Source organism: Protopterus annectens, chromosome 3.part1, assembly GCF_019279795.1.
Source record: "Protopterus annectens isolate FY-2018-M chromosome 3.part1, PAN1.0, whole genome shotgun sequence".
NCBI lineage: Eukaryota > Metazoa > Chordata > Ceratodontiformes > Protopteridae > Protopterus > Protopterus annectens.
The window spans coordinates 1,238,494,550-1,238,516,926 of NC_056732.1; the positions used below are offsets into that span (position 1 = coordinate 1,238,494,550).

At 40.6% G+C, this 22,377-nt stretch overlaps 1 protein-coding gene across 2 annotated transcripts in view; it reads right to left on the bottom strand.

The window, feature by feature from the left end:
- SYT12 (synaptotagmin 12) overlaps positions 1–22,377 on the bottom strand; it is a 1,960,217-nt gene that overhangs the window by 879,708 nt on the left and 1,058,132 nt on the right. For both annotated transcript variants that reach the window (XM_044067306.1, XM_044067305.1), the window contains one exon: positions 6,533–6,613. The gene's annotated coding sequence lies outside the window, so the exon portion shown is untranslated. The remainder of the gene's footprint in view (positions 1–6,532; positions 6,614–22,377) is intronic.

A 22,377-nucleotide genomic window follows, 5' to 3' on the forward strand; every position in this document is an offset into this window, starting at 1 on the left:
ACGCACGCTCACACATACATATATGTATTATTATTTTCCTTAAGGTGCTGGTTGAGGGAGCAATAAAATAAAAAAAAAGATTAAAAATATAAATATATTAGAAAATTCATAAATGCAACATGTGGGGTATAAGGTAGTAGATATGCATAGTATGTGCTACTATATGGAACAGGTGACTCGTAATATGAATTCATGAATTATGTCTTCACTTGTCATCATGTGCATTTGTTATCTTTACAGAAATTCACACTATGTAGATCTACCACATATAATAACATTTGGCTTAATCAGTTGAAAGTTTACTGAGCAGGCTTTATTGTGAAGGAGTACAGAGCTACTCAATGTAAGTTTTCTTATGATTTTTGGTTGGATTTATTTTATTTGGCACTTGCTTATGTGCATTTTATTGGTCAGTAAATGTAGTTTAGATTTTTCTTGTATTTTATGTTCTTGTTTTTTTCTGTTTAACTTGGTCTGATTTTGTTTTTATTGGTTAGAAATTGATTTATAGGGATATTTTTTTTATTTTTTCTTCATTTGGAGAGTAATATTTGGGACAACATGTGAAGCTTACTTATGCATTTTTTTTTAATTTTAAGTCTTGTTTTTACTGAACATTTGTTTATTTATTTTTTGCTTCTGTGTTTTATGGTTGACATTGGTAGGCTTAGGAACTAGGTCCATTTATGTCAGGTGAAGACTTTTCAGTATGGGTCCTAGTATTGCATGAGCTAGAAGTCATGGCTGCATTTTGGTGTTGTTTTGGTGCAGAGGTTTATGGCTACATTTTGGTGTGCTTTTAGTGCAGATGTTTATGGCTGCATTTTGGTATTGTTTTGGTGCAGAGGTTTATGGCTACATTTTGGTGTTGTTTTGGTGCAGAGGTTTATGGCTACATTTTGGTGTGCTTTTGGTGCAGATGTTTATGGCTACATTTTGGTGTGCTTTTGCTGCAGAGGTTTATGGCTACATTTTGGTGCGCTTTTGTTGCAGAGGTTTATAGCTGCATTTTGGTGTGCTTTTGGTGCAGAGGTTTATAGCTACATTTTGGTGTGCTTTTGGTGCAGAGGTTTATAGCAGCATTTTGGTGTGCTTTTGGTGCAGAGGTTTATGGCTACATTTTGGTGTGCTTTTGGTGCAGAGGTTTATAGCTGCATTTTGGTGTGCTTATGGTGTAGAGGTTTATGGCTACATTTTGGTGTCCTTTTGGTGCAGAGGTTTATGTAGATGTTTTGCAAGTGTAACAGATAAATTAGACATCCCTTCCAAAGACAAAATTGTCTGTGAAAATACTTTTTTGTATGATATGCATAAAAGCTGGTTGCCAGATGTGTAAGGTTAGTGAACTTTTCTGATATGGAGAGATCTTAATTACTATTTATACTGCTTTTGGTTATGATGATGGGCATACATTTTTGAGAGAAGAGAAGGAAAGGGAAGAATTTTTTACTTTTAAGTGAATTAATGTCATGTGAATCATTAGTATCTGTTACTTCTTTGCTCTGCTTTTTTATAGGTTTGTAGCTTTCAGTATAATGTGAGCGACTACCATTTTTTTAAACTTCAGTTCTTTTCTTAACTAAATTATTAATATGGGATATTAATTTTCTAATGTGGGAGATTGGGTTTATTTCAGGTTTCTTTTTTAGTTCAGTGGACATTTTCTGGAAACATTCAGTTGAGATTAATGGAGTTTTTCTTAAATATAAATTTACTTGTTACTGTTTAATTGTGTTAATGGATTTATGGCATTGCAATGTACTGATTGCTAGAAAAGTATTTGCAACTTGTGACTAGGTCCAATCTAATTTTCATGGGGGTCTTTATATATAGATTAGTTTGTGTGTATTATTTATGAAATTATGATTTTTTTTAATTATCAGTGTCACTCATTAATTTTTTATGATCTCCCACTCATCACCTAGATATGCTATCATCTTGCTTGCTTCTTGTTTCCCTTCACCGTTAATTTTGCCCTGTGTGGCTCCTTACCAGTAAATCTATGGCTATCTTTTGAAAGACAGGCTTCCATACCCCTCAGCATGCATAGCTTGATTGGAATTAATTCCTACAACTGGGAATGCTTGGACAGATGCAGGAAGGAATTATTATGCAGTGGCTGGTCAGTATTCCTATCTATAAGAGCAACATGCAACAATATCAGTGCACATGATGTGTGTGTATCTGCACATCCTGTTAACCCCCCTTTGTTTTCTTCAGATGTTGCATGCACAATGCCTAGTTTCCACCAGAGATTTCATAGGCTGCTGGTGATTGCAGTCCCCAGATTGGGAAAGCTGGTCTATCATCCACAGGTCAAACCATTCAATGAGCTGGACTCATTGCTGGATGAAGGTTGCTAGTGGCACACCTCATTTGTGTGTCACCAGACTGGAATGAATTAATGAAATTTTTTGCATGTTTTCTGTGTCTGCTGTGTGATTCAGATGTGAGTTGTTACTGAATAATATAATTTCTGTTGTTCTTTTTATTTGCAATTAATACAATTAAGTCTTGCAAACTGATGATGTTACAATGTTAAGGTCACAGTGGCATTGCACATAAATGCTTGATGATGCAAATATGCACTGTACGTAAACAAAATATGTTGTGCTTTAGAAAGAATACTGTAAGGATACAAGATGAAATGTTTATAATGAAGCATGATCTTTTAGAAGGTGACTTGCTAGCTAGAGATCAGAAGCAGGTACAGATAAAAACTTTGATATCAGGCACTTATAGAACAAAATATCTAGCAATGCAGTGGACTCCAAAATGCATATGTCATTAAGGCAAGGACTGAAAATGTCTTATTACTAAAGGAATTACAAGTATATCTTGTGCAGTAGCAGAGTAGGATATGTGGATTATAAGACTGTTAAGTATCAAAACATTGGGTCTTCTAATAATACTTCAGAAAACAGAGGTAATTCATAAAGCTCAAATCAGGCCTGGTTTCCCACCTGTGATGCAGAGGGTGACAGGACTAACAAGAAACAGAGAACAAAGTATTAATTCAGATAAAATCACTTTAGCTAGTAGATCTAGGAGACTGTCTTTCTGATGCCCTCCCTATAGGAGGAATAACAATGCCTTGTTAAAGGTTCAAATTGTTTATTCAGTTAAGTAGGAAGATGGATGAGTGTTCTTATTCTGATAATGCAGATCTTCTTAACCACAGGCAAACTGTATCTATGGTGTAAAGAATACAACAGTGGGGAGTGGGGCCTTGCGATAACTATTTTCACAGTACTGTAAATTGTAGAAACTATGTTAAGTGTAGGCCAAGTGGCTAGAACTTCCATATCTATGTTGGTATCCACAGTGAGTAGAATACTCCTGGCTTCAGAGCATGGCTCTGGGGTGTTCCAGTCTGGGGTCTTCACTACCAAGCCTCTTCTGGGTTCTAGCAGTTAGTGGGGGCTCTTATGTTCAGATTATTACTATCAAGTTTTAGGTGGTAAACTCATGGCAAAAAATGGGTAGCTAGCTCTGTGCCTGGCTAGATTAAGGACTGGAAATTGGAAGGGATCAGGTGGAAAGACAATTAACCAATCTCTTGAGAGTGGGGGTGTTGCCATGGGGGCTGGGGAGGGGTTAGATGATGTTAGAGGCTGATGTAAACAGTATGGGTATAGGCTGCCAATCAAACCAAGAGGCTAGTGTTTGGCCCCCTTTTCACACTCCCAACAACAAAAGGAAACCCCAAGTCCCAAATGAATAGTAGAAACATTTTCAAATACCTGAAAGTTGCTGTTTAAGTTTGTACACATCACAACTTACAAAGCATTTTCAAACTCCTGGCATTTACTGTTTAGCTTTGTACACATCCTGAGATAATAAAAAATAAATAAATAAATAAATAAATACATACATCCATACATACATACATACAAAAAATAAATAAACAGAGTGGCTTGTTTCCGGTGTTACTAGTTCACCACATAAACCATACAAAGGTAGATGCAGTGATCTACAGATCTAATTTCTTTATTGGATTTTTCATATTAACAGCAGCAATTACAATTACTTACTAGTTTATGCCCAAATCTTGGGCTAAACAGTACAGGTGTTTTAGCTGTATGATTTATGGTTTAGTTTCCTGAATGCAAGCACACTTTTGATGGAGATGCTTGAGTTTAGATCAAGGTGGTTGTGGATGTCCATTCTGATCAGTCAGCTTTTTTTTTGAGGCTGGCATTTTTGTTTCCTTTGAGTGGAGCCACAGTGATACTGTCCAGGATGTGAAAGTGGAAGCTTCTGTTGTCTTGAGAAATCATGGCAGTGCTTGTCTAGTTGCTTTTTTGAGGATCTAGAGACTAATGTCAGACAGGTGGTTTGACACCATGACTTTGAACTTGTTCACAGTTTTCTCTACATAAAAACAACTACATTATCCTGTGTATAGTATATCACAAAAGCAGTGTTGCTGATGATTTTTCTCCTGAGTACTGGGCTAAAAAAGCAATCAGTGTTGCTCATGTAGTTACATTAAGTGCAAAAAGAGTGGTCACAGGTGTAAGTTCCTCTGTTATTGTCCTCTGGTCTAAATTTATACTCTATCCAGTCCCTGATGTTCCTGTCTCTACTAAAATCAAAACAAGGATGGAGTCTTAGGGTTTTTCTGTTCATTGTGTGTAATCACCAGCCAGTTGTAGATCATGATCTTTCTGATTGTTTTGTAATCTACTGTAAAAGTAAGTGCCACACTTCTTTTTCTTTTGTCCTCGTATAGCTCCTGGTGTTGGTTTCTGTTGAGCCCTAGGAGTCTCCCTGGGGATCCTACAAAACAGAGTCCTCCGCCTCCTTTAATGTTTTGATGGGGTTGAGGATGGAATTCAGTAATGTACTGCTGTACTCCTTAGCCAGCAAGTCTTAAGGAGTAGGCTGATTAGATTTGTAAAGAAATCTCTAAGGTCTTTGCAGACAGATGCAATTTTCATCCCCTGAGATTTTATAACATTTCTATTATTGATCTGGGAATGCATGCTTTTACTGTGTAGCAGCATATCGACCCTGGTTGGTCTTCTGAACAGTTTATTTGTTTTTAGTGTCACTAGATATAGTTGCATCTAAAAAGATGACCAAGGATTTGCTGTGAGAGTTCATAAATCCCAGGATGCTAGTGGAAATAATGATATGGTTGTAAATGTCCTTCAGTGTGGCTTCATTCTCCTACCAAAAGATAAAAATGCCGTCAATGAAATGGAGATGTCATTTCATTGATGCAAAATAGGGGCTTTGGTTCTCTGCCCCCCCCCCCCCCCCATTTTCCAAGAGCCACATTGACAAGGCTTGGGGCTATGGCTACCCCCATAGCTATTCCAGCAGTCTGCTTATACAATCTGTTGTTAAACAAGGGTTACATCCAATAACCTTTGTAGAACTTCTGTCCCTTCTGGTAATAGAGTCCTGTCCTTTTCATATGCCTCTGTTACAGTTTGAATACAGTTGCTTTGTGGAAGCACTGTATAAAGTGATTCCACATCTGTTGTGACCAGGATTGTGGAATCGCTGACTTGAATATCTCTAATTTTACCCAGAAAATCCGGAGAGTCGAAAATAAAAGATTTTTCGGCCCCTGCCATTGGTTTTATTTGAGCATCAAGGTAGATGGATATTATGGAACCACCACTTGCTGCTACTGGTCTGTAGGGAGGATCACAAATATTCGTATGGGGTTTTGGGATCCCAAAGAAGCTTGGTATTTTTGGGTGTAGGGGTGACCAAAAAGTCAAAAAGCTTGGCATCTAGTAAATCATCTTCATACAGCATTCTTATTTGCTCTCTCAAATTATTACAAGCAACATTTAGAGTGTTAAAATCACATTTATCGCAAAACCTGTTATTGCCAAGCATTGCCTCAGTCTTACAGTTATAAGTGACTGTATTTGGGACTAGAATGCCTCCTCCCTTGTCCGCCTTCATGATTCTGTGAGCCTTTTCTCTGCTCAAATATTTTACAGCAGATAGTTCCTCTTTGCTAATGTTGTATAACTTCTTCCTAAGCGGTTTACTGAGGAATCTGAGGATATCAGCCTAACATTTGCTCTCATTCACACTCATGGTGGGGTGCAGAGGGGGCCAAAAGTCATTGGGCTTTTTCCATATTGTACCATTGTCATTTCTAAAAGGGTTGCTTCCATCCCCAATTTTCATTGTAAAATACATTAAATTTCCTGACATACAGTTTAACCTCTGTCACAGTTTCCACACCTTTACCTAAGATTTCTTGCTCTAGCTGAGTAATAGAATACGAACACTCATCTATCTACCAGCATAACTGAATAAACTGCTTGAAACTTCAGCAAGGCATTTTATTCATCCCACAGGGAGGGCATCAGAGAGGGAGAGAGTCTCCTAGATCTGCTTGTACTCTGTTTCTAATACCAATTCAGACTATGTGTGCATATGATTGTGAGGCATGTGACCCCCTGAACCGGAAGTCTTCCTATCATTTAATGACTAGGGTACTCCGAAGTCTATTTATCTTATTCATTTGCCCTTTGGATTAAGACTGAAATGTCCTTACCTGTACAGAAGTTTAGGCATACACTCTGATTCTCTTCACTTGTCAGCTGTAAGCAGCAGCATATCTCTTATTTTCATTTTCCTAGGGAATAAAAGAGTTTTAGTTCAGCACAATATATTATTACTATTTATATTCTTATACTGGATCATGCAAAATGCATAGTTATCTTATGCACAGGCACAACTTACATTGTAAATATGGAAGGATTTTTAGATTTGTGCACTCAAACATTTTGGTTTAATTATAAACATAGTAAGGAATTTTACAAACTGTTTATGTTCCCTCATATGTTTTAAGCCTATCAGCTGATTTATGATGCAAACCCTCCTTGATGGCTCCTATGTTTCCATTCGCCCAGTACATCAGTCAGCATTCTACATACCTCTGCTAGGGGATGGCTGCATGTCTCTCTGAAGACGTTCAACATGATGTCACACCCAGTGATGTAAGCACAATCATGCCCTGTACCTGCTAGTTCGCCATTATTAAACAGCCACCTGCATATCAACAACAATAATGAAGTCTAGGCACTCCCCAACAGTGCTAAAAAGAAATATATAAGCAGATATATACCTGACTTACAGAGAAATCCAGCTTTCTGTGCTGTCCTGAAGGACCTCCTACTCACATGGGGATAGAGGGAGGGTGTTTCAGACCTACCAAAAAGGGTCCTGTTTGCAGATACACTGATAAAGTACATCTCACATTAAGACACATTTTGATCAATCCTATGACTGAGATGAATCCTAAGCAAAAAACAATCATGGATACAGGAAAGCCATATCAGGACCAGCAATAACTGTGGACATGCCCAGATCCAAGGCATGGAAATGGAAGTTGTCCAGGCATCAAGAATATTGGGCATAAACGATTGTACTAAGGCTCACAGGTGCAGACCATGCAAGCATTGATGAAACAAAGCCAGTAGGATGAATGCCCAAAGGCACCAAGATCTTTACTGTGTGCCTAAAAGAGGTGGAGGCTATCAATGACCCCTTTGCCCCAAGGTACCAGGTCTTGACAGTCTGCCCACAAGAGGTGAAGACTAGCAAACATCTCCCTCTCTCCACACCCCAAGGTGCCACTGCAAACTGACAGCCTATCCAACCTGCAAATAGACCATTTTGATGGAGCATCCTACAGGATCTGTTGCTCATCATTCCTCTAGTTCCTGCTACTACAAGGAAATGGGAGAAAATGTTCTTTAACATGGAATGAAACCCATTCTATGGAGAAATTGAAACCTTCTCCCTTCCTCTGTGCAGCCTTTGCAACCAAAAAAGCCTGAAGATAAAAAAGTTATTAGGAAAATAATTTACTTTCTAATGAGCTCCCGTGTGCATGGCCAAATGCCCCCATAACAAAAAGTACACTTATCTAATAATAAATTCCAGAATTAACACTCAAGGGATTGTCTAACCAGTAATATTGGGGCACCACTCTTCCAGCATTAGGAAACATAGGCAGGACTTAACTCAGCCACCACATGGGGACAAGTCCTATCAACAAGTGCCCATGGAAACCTCGGGAGTCAAAGGAAAGTTGAGTCACAAGATAATGATTACCTCATAGCAGCTCTGGGTTCTGTTTACAGGACCTGGCTGGTCATTTACAGTAATTCAGAAGCAATACAACTAAACTATGTAACAAAAAGGATTATGCACCCCCCCCCCCCCATGGAGGCACCACCCTGGCCAGCTAAAAGCAGCCTCAAGTCATCTGAGATCAATAGTGATCAATTTTGTCTTCTCAGCCACATAAGGACCCAAAGGCCAAAAAATGTCACTGTTAAAAAATGATTTGTAACACCTGGGTCACTTTCAAAGATGACCATAGCCACCCAAAACATCACCCCTCTAATCTACTGATCTAGTTGGAAGACAGGAGGTAAAAATAGATAGCCCCATCCAATCCACGCAGGTCTAATGCTTAACCAGACGTTACAATGCACTTTTCCTTCTTCTTTGGAAACTACAAAGGTGACATTAAATATCTACAAAGTATGAGAAATGCACTGAATGCCCAGCCCAGAAGTCATTGCCTAAAGGTAGGAAGAGTTGGTTTCCCTTGGGGGGAAGTTAAGATACACCAACAAAGGATCTAAGAAATTAACCCTAAAAAGCACCATTTTTTGGTTCTTCTTTGCTGAGGTGGACTTCTTAACTGAGGGAGAGGAAAGGGATTGGACCAAGTGCATGGTCTTTATGAATACAGATGAACCTAAGTGGATCCCAAGTGAAACTAACACTAGTTACTACCTCCCAGTGACTGGCAAGGTTGTGAGAAGTGCAGTCAACATAATTTTTCATTAAAATCCATGGAACACAGTATCAAATCCTGTATAAAGTCCTGAATGACTATATACTTACGGCTGATCCAAGTCCCTCCTCTGAAGTAGGAAGGAAAGGCACCCTGAGGAAGGGGACATTGTCACAGCCAAAACTGTCTGGGCTTCTGGATCCCAGGCTGCTATCACCTTCAAACTGAACATTCTGCTGAGACTGGCCCTCATAAGCAAAAGCAGCTTGCCTGACAAGGGGGTAACTTTCTAGAGAATGCAGAAGGTCACTTGCAGCCTGTAAGCCACTAAAATATGGAATGCAGTGGACTTCTGAAGGTTGCTTCCTCACCCCAAAAATTCCAGGTATGGTAAGCCATAACCAGCATACCAAAGAAGGGACCCTGAGGGATTTTAGCTTCCATTAAGTGAACTTGAAGCCACTGGGACCTCCTGAACAGAAAGAAACATAGCCCTCCTAGAAGCTAACAGAGAACATCACCCCAAAGGGAAGTTGGGGGGGGCAGTGGGCATATCCTGTAGGCACCTCCCTCTCATGCTTGCTTATAGAATATTTAGAAATGAACTTTGAAGGGGGAAAGGTAATATTTATATGACAAACTGGCAGGGGAGCCCACAGGATATTTTGCAGGGGGGTGCAAACCCAGAACCCCTCACTCAGCCCCCATGCAGCAACCCCCCCACACAGCCATTCCAGTGTCCCATTACTTGCCTATTTCTCCCCAGTTGCCACAGGTTCATAGGTTGGTACTAGGCTATTGGCCCCTAGGGCCTATACAAGCCTAGCCATAACAATTCCCCTGGCTATTTCTTCCCACACTATTTACTTCCCAGTAATACTGTTCACAACTCTCAGTGTGCATACAGTTTTATGCTTTACTTCTACAATGATTACAGATATTTGGATTTAATTTACAACTTTTGTTTCAAATTTTATAGCACAAACACTGATAGACATTTGCTAAAACAAAGCAATAATCTTACAATGAAAACAGACTTAGCTTTAAAACTTCCCCACCTTTGAAACAGCATTGAAACCCACAATCAAAGAAAATGCATCTGATCAGTGGTGGGTTAAGTTTACCTTTGGGCTGTTTTCAATTCATAGGCCACTTGCACACATTTTAGGATCATGCAAAAGTTCTTTGATTCACCTTCCTGATTGTATTAATTATAATATATAATAATTGAATTATATCCCTTGTATAATACAACACCATTTGTTAGACCATGTTTTAAATTTATAGCTTTGAACATTTTTCCAGTAAGCAATGAAACAAAACATAAGAAACAATAATTACAAACTGCCCAATTCAGAACATTTCAACCATAAAAGGCCACTCAAACTTCTGTTATTACAATCCACCAATGTCAGTCAGTATGCACAATCTCTGCAGAAGTAAAAGTCATTGGAATAATTCAACATTAAAGAGATCTGAAACCAAGGAAGAGTTTGAGGCTAGAAAACAACTTTATATTTCAGTGTTTCATCTACAAATTTAGTGCCTGCTGCCCTTGAAGTATAAATTGCCTATGAAACATTAAAAAAATGGTAAGCTGGTATATTGCAATAGGGAATGGGTGGCAAACTGAAAAAACAGGTTCAGCAAAACCTACAGCTCTCTGTATCAAGATGCAAGTATGCTACCTGCTATACTACTAATACTGCTTTAAAATTCTATACCACAATAGTGATACCATTTGCTAAACAAAACAGCTGCAAATTTTAAGCAGAATTAGCATGAGCAGCAGTAAGTAAACTTCTCTTCCCTTGAAGCTCACAATTCCTTGAAAATGCACTGGAAAATAAATTCCACCTGCTAACTGTAACTAGAGGATTTCAAACACACACATACACACACACACACACACACACACACACACACACACACACACACACACACACACACACACACACACACACACACACACACACCTCAGCCTCTTAGTGCAAGAAATCTGGACAAAGCCTAAAATAAATAGGGGCAGATTATAAGTATTGCTTTCATGAGTTTAGAAAATTGTTACAATAACAGGATTTGTGTTAGTATGCATTTTTCTAAAGGATATGATGTATAAAACTCAAATGTCTGTCATTATTTAGTAACTTCAATCCTTTTTAGGAGGAATATGGGGCAAACATCTGGATAGCTGAGGGGTATGCTACCTCCCTGTTACTCACACACACACACACACACACACACACACACACACACACACACACACACACACACACACACCTCAGCCTCTTAGTGCAAGAAATCTGGACAAAGCCTAAAATAAATAGGGACAGATTATAAATATTGCTTTCATGAGTTTAGAAAATTGTTACAATAACAGGATTTGTGTTAGTATGCATTTTTCTAAAGGATATGATGTATAAAACTCAAATGTCTGTCATTATTTAGCAACTTCAATCCTTTTTAGGAGGAATATGGGGCAAACATCTGGATAGCTGAGGGGTATGCTACCTCCCTGTTACTTACACACACACACACACACACACACACACACACACACACACACACACACACACACACACACACACACACACCATACTTCTCAATTTCTTAGCACAAGAAATCTGTACAGAGCCCATTATAATGTTGGGGACAAAGGCCCAAAACTAGGGACACATTTACAAAGTTGCTAGAATAACAGGATTTGTGTTACAATGCATTTTCTGAAGGATATGAAGTCTGAAACTCAAATGCATGTCATTACTTAGTAACTTTAATCCTTAGCTCATCCAATGATTTGTAAAAAATTTTTATGAGGAACACACCGAAAAAATATATAAGGCAAAAATCTGGACATTCTGTGAAAATCTGTACATTTCAGAGGTATGAACACACATACATCCCTCTACTGCCTTAGAAAGTACACAGAACACGTTTTGCAGTAGTATTAATTTTCTGAAGGATATGAAGTCTAAAGCTCAAATAATTGCCATTATTTTCTGACTTCAGTCATCAATGATTTGCCAGAAAAACACAATTTTATGAGAAACAAATCGAAAATATGAGGCATCAATCTGGATAATTGCAAGGTATGAACTCCCCCCTACACATACTCCTACCTCCCTCTTCACACACACACACACACACACACACACACACACACACACACACACACACACACACACCCCTACCTCCCTCTTCACACACACACACACAGACACACCTACCACTTTCACACACACACGCACACACACACACACACACACACACACACACACACACACACACACACACCCACACCTACCTATTTCTTAAACCCACATACACACAAACACACACACACACACACACACACACACACACACACACACACACACACACACACACACACACACACACACACCTAACTTTACCTACCTACTTCTTACATACATGCATACACTCTCCCACCTACTACCTAGTTCTTACATCCACACACCCCTACCTACCTATTTCTTACAAACACACACACACACACACACAAACCTACCTTTCACTGTACATTCATCCTCAGTCCAAATGTTTTCTGGAATTCAAATTCAGTGTGGGCGTGGAAGATGAAGACGTAAACCATTGGTTGCACAGATGCAGAAGATGAAAACAGAACACAATCACCTGTTGTGTCTGTGCGACTGGTCTCAAAGGGCATTCTTAAAGAAGAACACCCTTAAAAAAACAAAATACATATATTTTTAAAGGAAAATGAATCTCCCGGCCAGCCAGTTCCAGGGGGGGGTGCAAGTGTGCAAGTGAACCCCCTTGCACCTGCCTGAGGGCACCCTTGCAAACTCGTATAGCATACTGAAGTTACAATAAAATGCATAGCAATAAAAATGTTTCCTCATTCTCTTGCCTAGAAACTAAACTTGGTTATTACTGAACAGACTGAATACTGACTGAATTGGTTGTTAAAAGTCTTCACCGTGTAATACCTTAAACCTCCTGTAGTGTAGTGTAGACCCATGGCGTATTTTCAAATGAGCCTTGAGGACATACCAGTATTATAACTACATGGTTTATGAATGCCTATGACTTTTTACTTTCACTTTTTTAAAGTCTTTACTGTTACATTCAGGCCAATAAAGGCAGACCTTACTAGCTGTAAATATGCCATGTTTTGGCTCTTTTCTGAGTCCATGAGGACAGCATACATGGATCTTTTAACTATACTTAAGAAATACAGAGCTTAAAAACAAGTCTGATGTACATAACATTGGAGTCCATAACATTAGTACAGCATAAGGCTACTTAAGGTGTACTGACACATGTACTGACATTGGCAACCTTCAGACACTGGACCCCACCCAGTTTGGGTTAGTGAAGGGCCGATCTTGTCTCCTGAACCTGATTGACTTCTTTGAATCAGTCTCCAGAGCCATGGACAAGGGTAAGGTGGTCCACACAGCCTATTTAGACCTTGCCAAGGCCTTTGACACCATCCCCCACTCTGGAATCATAGATAAACTTACTAAGCTGGGCATTAATCCCTACGTCACCCAATGGGTTGCTAAATGGCTTACTGATAGAACCCACACTGTAAAAGTAGCCGACTCCAAATCCAGCTCCAGACAAGTGACAAGTGGAGTACCTCAGTGTTCAGTCCTGGGACCGCTCTTGTTTGGCATCTACTTCTCTGAAGTACAGGCCAACACTAAGGGACTCTGGCTAACAAAGTTCACAGATGACTGCAAACTGGGAGCCATTATTGAATCCCCAAATGATGTGGATACTCTACAAAAGGGCCTTACAGAAACAGATGCTTGGTGCCAGAGCCATGGGCTCAAGCTCAATGCCAAGAAATGTATAGTTATCCCCTTTGGGAAAAAACATGTATCCGTGAATTACCACATAGGTGGTAGTACACTAAACACCGAAAGTGTGAAAAGAGACTTAGGGACACAGGTGGACAGTGATCTCACCTTCAATAACCGCATCTCCACAACAGTCAGGAAATCCTTCTATGTGGCACACCTCATCACTAAGGGCTTTTCATCCAGAAAAAAGGAGGTCATTGCCCCACTGTACTCATCCCTCATTAGACCCATTATAGAAAACAATGCCCCATTTGGTATGTACCTCTCAAGACATCTGCAACAACTGGAAAGGTCGCATTAATACCTCACTAAAAGAATCACAGGCCTGAAGCAGATGCCCTATGCTGACCGCCTTAAAAAACTCCAGCTATACTCTGTCGCATATCGTCTACTCAGAGGCGATCTCTGCTTAACATACAAGGCCATGTCAAACCCAGAGCTATTGGACATGTTACACTTAAAGAAATCCCAATCCCTCAGAGCCACATGCTCCAGGGATCTAAAATTTGTCATCACAATAAACAAAACATGCTGGAGGGATAGGTTCCTGACCCAGAGACTCCCCAGACTCTGGAATAGATTGCCCATACATGTCAAGCAGAGTGCCTCTTTGGCCCTCTTCAAAAGGAACCTTGACGATTGGATGGGAGAAAGTAAATTCACCCTGGGGATCACGTCAGTCGGCCTGCTAGACAGGGGTCCAGGGAAGTAAATAGTGTGGGAAGAAATAGCCAGGGAATTGTTATGGCTAGGCTTGTATAGGCCCTAGGGCTGATAGCCTAGTACCAACCTATGAACTTATGAACTTTCATACTGTAACCAATACTAATATGATACAATACATATACAATTATAATAAATTAATGGGGCATACCTGCTGCCTGGTTACTCTGGAGACAGTCTTAGATAAGCCACAGATACAAAATGTACCACTAGTCTGTTCTACACTCTATACCTTTGAAAATAACTGCATATGTGTGACTTCATTGAGATGTTGCTTTATAAATTAAACTGTCCTATATGTGAAACTAATGATCATGTGAGCTAATCTTTTTATGTTTTAAGTCTGATAACTCTGTGAATTAGAATGCCAGTTTTATATAAGGCAAGGGCACCAAACAGCATTATTAAAGTGAATTCTTCTAAAAAGTTTTTAAAATGATAAAAAATCTTTACTGAGTGGCAAATAAGACAATCGGTTAAAGCTGATATGACCTCCTGGCTCAAGCTCAGTAGGACACCAATACATATAGCTGGTTGAAACTGGAAAAGTCCAGCACTGAGCCTCAGTCATATTAAAAACAAGCCTTAAAATGTTTCAAGGTTTCCCACTGTATCTAAAATCCTACACAATATCCTTTTTTGTTTGAAAGGCAGAAGAGCATATGACAGTGTTATCAGTAATACCTTCCCTTGTAATCAGAGGTTTGAATTACCATGGTGAATAAATATTCAAACATTTTACATATAGCTGCATCACTATTAGAAAATCAGGCACAGCTGTTTTAGATCACTTCAGCAAAGCTCTAATGACAATGTGCAGTTTGTTAAAGTTTTCAGTTACTTGTAGTTTGAGTGTATCATTTAGGATAATTAATTACATTATAGGAAGGATGCTGCCACCTGTTTTTGCTACAAATCATAATCCTTATCTATTATCTTTAATTACTTTTCATGTGCGTATCTTCCTGTCACACTTGACGACTGAACATTCAAATTATGTTATGCTTATTTTATCCCCAAGTGCTTGCTTAGAATGAAATGGTTAGAATGGAATGTGTCACATTGTATGTACATAACTGTTGCTTTTCTGATGTTCTCAGTACTTACTAAAAAATATAATTATCATGTATGCAACTACATGTTACATGGAAAGGGAGTTGTCTGCATTTATTATGTACCTTTTCATACTGTATCAGTAGTGTGACTTTGCTACCTGTATCACCAAAATTATTGTATGATGAAACATATAATTAGGCTTTCTGGGAATATATATGATATGAAAATATGAAAAAAATGAAATTAAAGAATGAGGACTGGATTCAGAAAAATCATTACGTGGCTATGTAAAGGCAAAATAGTGAAGCTGAAGCAGAGCAATGTGGCCCGTAGCTGATTAACGATGTAGAAGGAGTGACACTGTATGATGGAGTAAAAGTAATTAAGGGAATTTGCTGGCAACCCCAACCCCAAAGGCCATGTAGTGACTGGCATTGCATAACAGAAGTCACTTAACCTAATAAGCCCTGAAACATGCATGATGCCTGCTCACTGTGATGCATACCTCTCAACCTCTTAACACAAGAAAAATGACAAAGGCCTAAAAATAAGGACAGGTTTTAAAAATGGCTCTTATAAACCTGAAACGTAAATGTCTGTCATTATTTAGTGACTTCGGTCCCCAACGATTGTCAGAAGACCACAAATTTTATGAGGCACAGACTGATAGTATGAGGCAAAAATCTGGGCATTCACTGAAAATCTGGACAGATGAGAGGTATGCTATGATGCATGCTTATACAAGATGAGAGCCTGATAAGGGTTACACAGCAAAGTCCCTACTGTGTTTTTACTATAAATGGGAATGGTCTGGATATACAAAGAGTGTCAGAAAGAGGGAAGAGCAAGCAGAGCAACATACAGAAGGATGAGGAGATGGGAAGCATGGGATGGAGGGGTGGAGCAGTGGTACATTTTCTGGGGTACAGAAGCCTATTTTTTCATTTTTCAAGAAGCCTAGGCAAGGGAAAGTAACACGAGGAAGATGTAGGCAGGAATGAGGGAACTTGTATGGCAGCAGGGACAGACAGACATATATACACAAATGAAACACAAAGGCCAACAGGGAAAGTGCCAACATAAATGGGGAACACAAAGGATAGACACAGATAGGCAGACAGACTGGGTAATGGGTGAAGGGGAGACTGGTCTACAAACTGGGGAGGTAATTAGCCCACCAGCACAGAGAACACCATGTTGGAGGAATAGGGTGAGGTGATAGTTGACTGTCATGCTGCCCAGTGTCAAATCTAGTCAGAGGTCTGTCATCTCTACAACTGCCCCCATGGTTGGATTAAGCCACTGTTGGCCCACTGGCAAGATCCAAGCAGCTATGTGACTCTGCTAATCACATGAAGATATCCACCAGACTGCCAATAAGGGTGCCACACTGGCCCAACAATACTGTTACCTGGCCATCCACTTCCTGTTGATTGATGTATCATGACCCACCATGGCGCCTCCTGACTGCAGACTATACCCTTCATAAGAGCCAGACCACCCAAGGGCAACAGGAACCATCCAGGCAACCTCTCACTGGATTCACTGGATGACCTATGTCATCCTGGAGAGAGGCTGGGCTAGAGACAGCAAGGGACCAGCAGGTGATGGCAAAGCAAGAGAACAGTGTGGTGGCCACTACCACATCACATCAACTGCCTTTGCAAATACTACAGAAAATCTGAAGCTTATTAAAGAGAAAAACATGTATATAAAGGGACAGTGATAAGAAGAGAAAAACACAAGTAATTATCACTAATGTGTACTGCAAAGTTTGGACAATACCTGTAGCAGTAACATAGGCAAGGCTCAAAAGACAAACCCACCTCCATAGGTATCACAAGGGATAAGAAACTAAGAGTAATGCTACTCAACACCAGAAATCTAAACCTCAAGATGCATGCACTCGAAACTCTCCTTAGCATGGAGAACATTGATATCTGTGCAGTAACAGAAACCTGGTTCAAGGCTCCCGAGAGCACCCCAGCACTACCAGGTTATACCTCATACCATGCTTTTCGGCCCCAAAACTTGGACCGAACAACAAAAGGAGGGGGAGTATCAATATTCGTCAAAGATACCCACACCTCCAGGTTGGTGGCACAGCACGAAGCATCAGAGACTATCCATGTGCAACTAACAGTGGGTAAAACTGCCTTCCAGTTTATAGCCTGCTACAGACCACCCTCCCAAACCCAGGAACCACACTCGGCCTTCCAGAGAACACTGGAAAATATGAAGGTCTCTCCAAACACCATTATATTGGGTGACTTCAACTACCCAAACATAGACTGGGAGCATTACTCTAGCTCCAACACCCTAGCCCAAAGGTTCCTAGAATTTATAAACTCAAATGCTATGGAACAACTTGTTACCACTCCCACAAGAGGGGAAAACATACTGGACCTGATCATCACCAACATGGGGACTCTATGCTCCAGACCAGAAGTGTATCCCTCACTGGTAAGATCAGAAGATAAACTAATCTCACTGGATATTCACGTCCTGACCCCACCCCCTGCCCAGAAAACCACAGTGAAAAACTTCTCTAAAGCAAATTTCACACTCCTCAAAACCGAGGTGGAATCCTTCAAAGCCCCTGGGCCTGTGGAAAATACTGCCCAGACCGCAGAATCCTTTATAAACGCATTCTATGAACACCTTCAGGAATGCATGGATCATGCAATCCCAAATAAAACCAAGACCCAATCCTCCAAAGGCGGACGTCCTGTCTGGTGGACCCCAGCCATAAACAAACTATACAATAGAAGGAGGAAGCTACTACATGATAGAGCAAAATCCCAAAAGGGAAGGCATCTCTGATCAGTATTAGCAAAAAACTACGGGCACTCATAAAATCTTCTAAGGCCAGCTTCGAGAGAAAAATTGCACAGGACACTAAGGATAATCACAAGGCTTTCTTTAGTTATGTTAGGAACCTGGGTGGGAATTCACAGATATGCTCAGAATTAGTCCAAAATGACAAAAAATACACCAAACCCACAGACATTGCCAACATCCTAGCTGACAGGTTCAGAGCAAACTCCCCCCCCCACCAAAAGGGCAAATATCTATCCCAGCAGAGTGCTGCTCCCCTGACATCTCAGATGCTCAGGTAAAAGCCGCCCTCTCCAAAGCAAAAAACACAGCATCAATGGGACCAGACGGTGTCCCGGGCTGCGTCCTACATGAACTCCAAGAAGAGCTAAACCCAAACATAAAACTACTGTTCAATCTCAGCCTTACTACAGGATATGTACCCAAAGAGTGGCGTACAGCAACAGTGGTCCCTCTCCACAAAGGTGGTGCCTCAACGGATCCTGGAAACTATCACCCCATAAGCCTGACTAGCTTGGTCTGCAAAGCTATGGAAAGGATCATCATGGACCTCATAAATAAAATATTGGGGACCTACAGACACTGGATCCTACCCAGTTCGGCTTTGTTAAGGGCAGATCCTGCCTCTTAAACCTGGTCGATTTCTTTGAAACAGTCACCAAGGCCATTGACGAGGGGGAAGGTGGTCCACACAGCCTACCTGGACCTCGCAAAAGCCTTCGATACAATACCCCACTCAGGCATTATAGATAAGCTCACCAGCTTAAATATAAACCCCTATGTCACTAGATGGGTTGCAAACTGGCTCAAGGACAGAACCCACATGGTTAGAATTGCTGGAGCCATGTCAGACTCCAAACCATTTACAAGTGGCATCCCACAAGGCTCAGTCCTGGGACCTCTCTTGTTCGGTATATATTTCTCGGAGGTACAGGCCAACATGGAAGGACTGTGGCTGACTAAGTTCGCAGATGACTGCAAACTGGGCGCCATAATCGACTCTCCAGCCGACACAAGCATCCTCCAAAAGGGCCTCATAGAAACAGACAACTGGTGCCAGAGCCATGGCCTCAAGCTAAACGCCAAAAAGTATATAGTCATCCCCTTTGGCAAAAACAAAGTGCCCACAAATTACCACATAGGTGGTAATCCATTAAGTACAGAAGAAGTAATTAGGGACCTGGGGACCCAAGTTGATAGCAATCTCTCATTTGACAACCATGTGGCCAAAGTAGTTAGAAAAACATTTTATATAGCCCACCTAATCATGAAGGGATTCACATCTAGATCAGGGGAGGTCATCGTGCAACTTTACTCATCCCTCATCAGGCCCATAATTGAGTACAATGCCCCTTTTGGGATGTACCTTACCAGACACCTGCGGCAACTGGAAAGACCTCAAAAGTACCTCACCAAGAGGATCAAAGGGCTCAAACAGATGCCATATGCTGCCCGGTTAAAGAAACTCCAGCTCTACTCAGTGGCATACCGCCTGCTCAGAGGCGATCTGTGCCTGACGTATAAAGCCATGTCCAACCCGAAATTAATGAACATGCTGCACCTCAGAAAATCCAAATCCCATCGAGCTACACGCTCGAGAGACTTGAACCTCAGCACTGAAATAAATAGGACATGCTAGAGGGACAGAGTCATAACCCAGAGGTTCCCTTCACTCTGGAATAAAATCCCAGTCCAGGTTAGGCAGAATCCCTCATTGATTCTCTTCAAGAGGAATCTTGATGAGTGGATGGGAGATCGTAGGTTTACCCCAGGTATCACTTCTGTGTCACTGTTAGACAGATGCACAGTATACTAACCTCTAAAAAGGGCATAGCAAATTTAATTTAAAATGGGTGGCGAAAGCCAAACACACTCTGGCTAGGCTTATAAATGCCCTAGGGCAGATAGCCTAGTATGAACCTATGAACCTATGTTATTTATTATTCAATGACAAACAAAATACAATATAACTATCAGATGAAAAAATTCAGCAGTAGTAAGTGTCACACAACAGCCTAGATTAAACACAATCCTAACCAGGCCCCACTACATGTATGGCATGGGATAGTACATGAGTTGCAAAGAGTGATTTCAGGTACCAAGAAAGCTGGCCTGAGCAAATCCAGGAGTCAGACATTTTCTACCCAAAGCATGGCACCATGGGGCAAAACCTCAAAAATGAAAACATGGACCACCAACCTAGAGGTAGTAATGTACCATGAAATAGGATAGCCACTAGTAAATGTAAACCAGCCACCTTCCTGAGACATTGCCCTGATATGCCATATGTATCAATTACTGGAAAAGGGGGATGAATGGACAATGGAAGAATAATTCTTGGTAGGCAGAGCTAGGCAGTCCTATGAATGTAGCAATGTAGGATATCACTTTTTTAGGTCTGAAGTACAATATGACACTCAGAGTGATGGTGCACCACCATTTTGAAGCTAGTGTTCATTACCAATATTGCATAATTAATAGTATTTTACTGCTACTTAGAGGCAGTATGAATGGGAGAACAGCTCAGCCCGTGATGATAAGGTATGTGTTACAGGAGGCATATGCAGGCTATATTTTATGAGATATGTAAAACATGTGCAGCTATAACATTAATGGTATATTGAACCTCTATGTCTGATGAGTCTTGTCAGACATCTATGGCAAATCATCTGATTTCTCCTATTTCACCAGGAGGTGAGAAACAGAAATAAAAGGTAGCCAAGACTCGGTGTCCTGCATATCACTGAAAATCTATGCCTAAATAATCACAAGAAGGCACCTGTCATTTCCACCTACTATAAAACTCCAGTACACTTTCTCCAATATCATCTTCTCTTCAGCTAAGAAGTTAACAGTGGCTCTGAAAAGATCATTGTGGCACCTCTTCAGGTCATTGCATCTACATCTGTGATGTGCACCAGAGGGTGATACATGTGACATCATTTATTAGCCTAGCAAGACACTGTCAGGCATCTACTTTGTACAAGTGGACTCTCATAAGAGTTCCCCAGCAGCTGCTCATAGAGGTTCCTAGGCTGGAGTTACAGAAAGGTTTTTACAGGTTCTTAGGTTCATATAAGATTACTAATCTAACACATCAAGAACCCTTACAAGCCTAGCATTATTGCCTGAATTTTACCCAATTTTCAATCCCTAAGGGCTAGGGATGACTTAGGTATGTACCTATGTCTGAGTATTTTACCGACTGCCCCTGTCCAAAAGGGATATGGGCACCACCACAGGGGTGAATTTATGATTCCCTATACATTGATCCAAACTGTGTTTGAAGAGGGATAATAAAGAGCTTTGCTTTATGGAAATAGGAAGCCTGTTCCAGAGAAGGGCTAATATCTGAGATACACGCATGTCTCTCCAACATGTTTTGTTCATGTCAGAGGCCAGATTTAGATCCTTGGATCAGATAATCTTCATGCAGTTTGTCTTGCAAATGTGTAATACTTCCTTTAGGGCTGGATTTCAGAGTGCCTTGTAGGTTAGGCATAGATCACCCCTTTTTATTTTCTTCCTGCAACATATGAAAGCTTTCCTACACTCAGCACCTTCAGACACCACGGCCAGATCAGAGAAGACAGTCTAGATGAAAATGGTAACAAATTTGCAACACCACATGCTGTGGGTAACAAGCGATATGCATCAATGGGCAGCAAGGCTGCACAATGGAACCCAATGCCACTATATAACTGTACGTTAATGAATGGCACACAGGGGTGGTATTTAGGGGGTGAAAGACACACTGGGTTAAATGTTTGCATCTTGTACAGCTTATGTCCCTGCCCAGTGTTGTTCTATACTGCTCCTAGAGGCCATGAAGCTGATTAACAGACTGCTGCTCTGGAGTGGTCACAGATCTACCCATACATGCACATTGCTCTTCACAGTAATTTTTGAGTGTACACATTCAGGCACATGATTCACTGCATAATCCAAAGATACAGCCATTGTGCTAAATGCCAAATTCAGAGATGTTTACACAAAATTGCCTCATAAGCATAACTGCTGTGCTACAAGCCTTGAAACTGCATGACAAAAGCAGTAGCCATTGTCATCATGCTACAGAAATATGCTAGAAAGTAACAAAATAGTAGTGGGTATTAC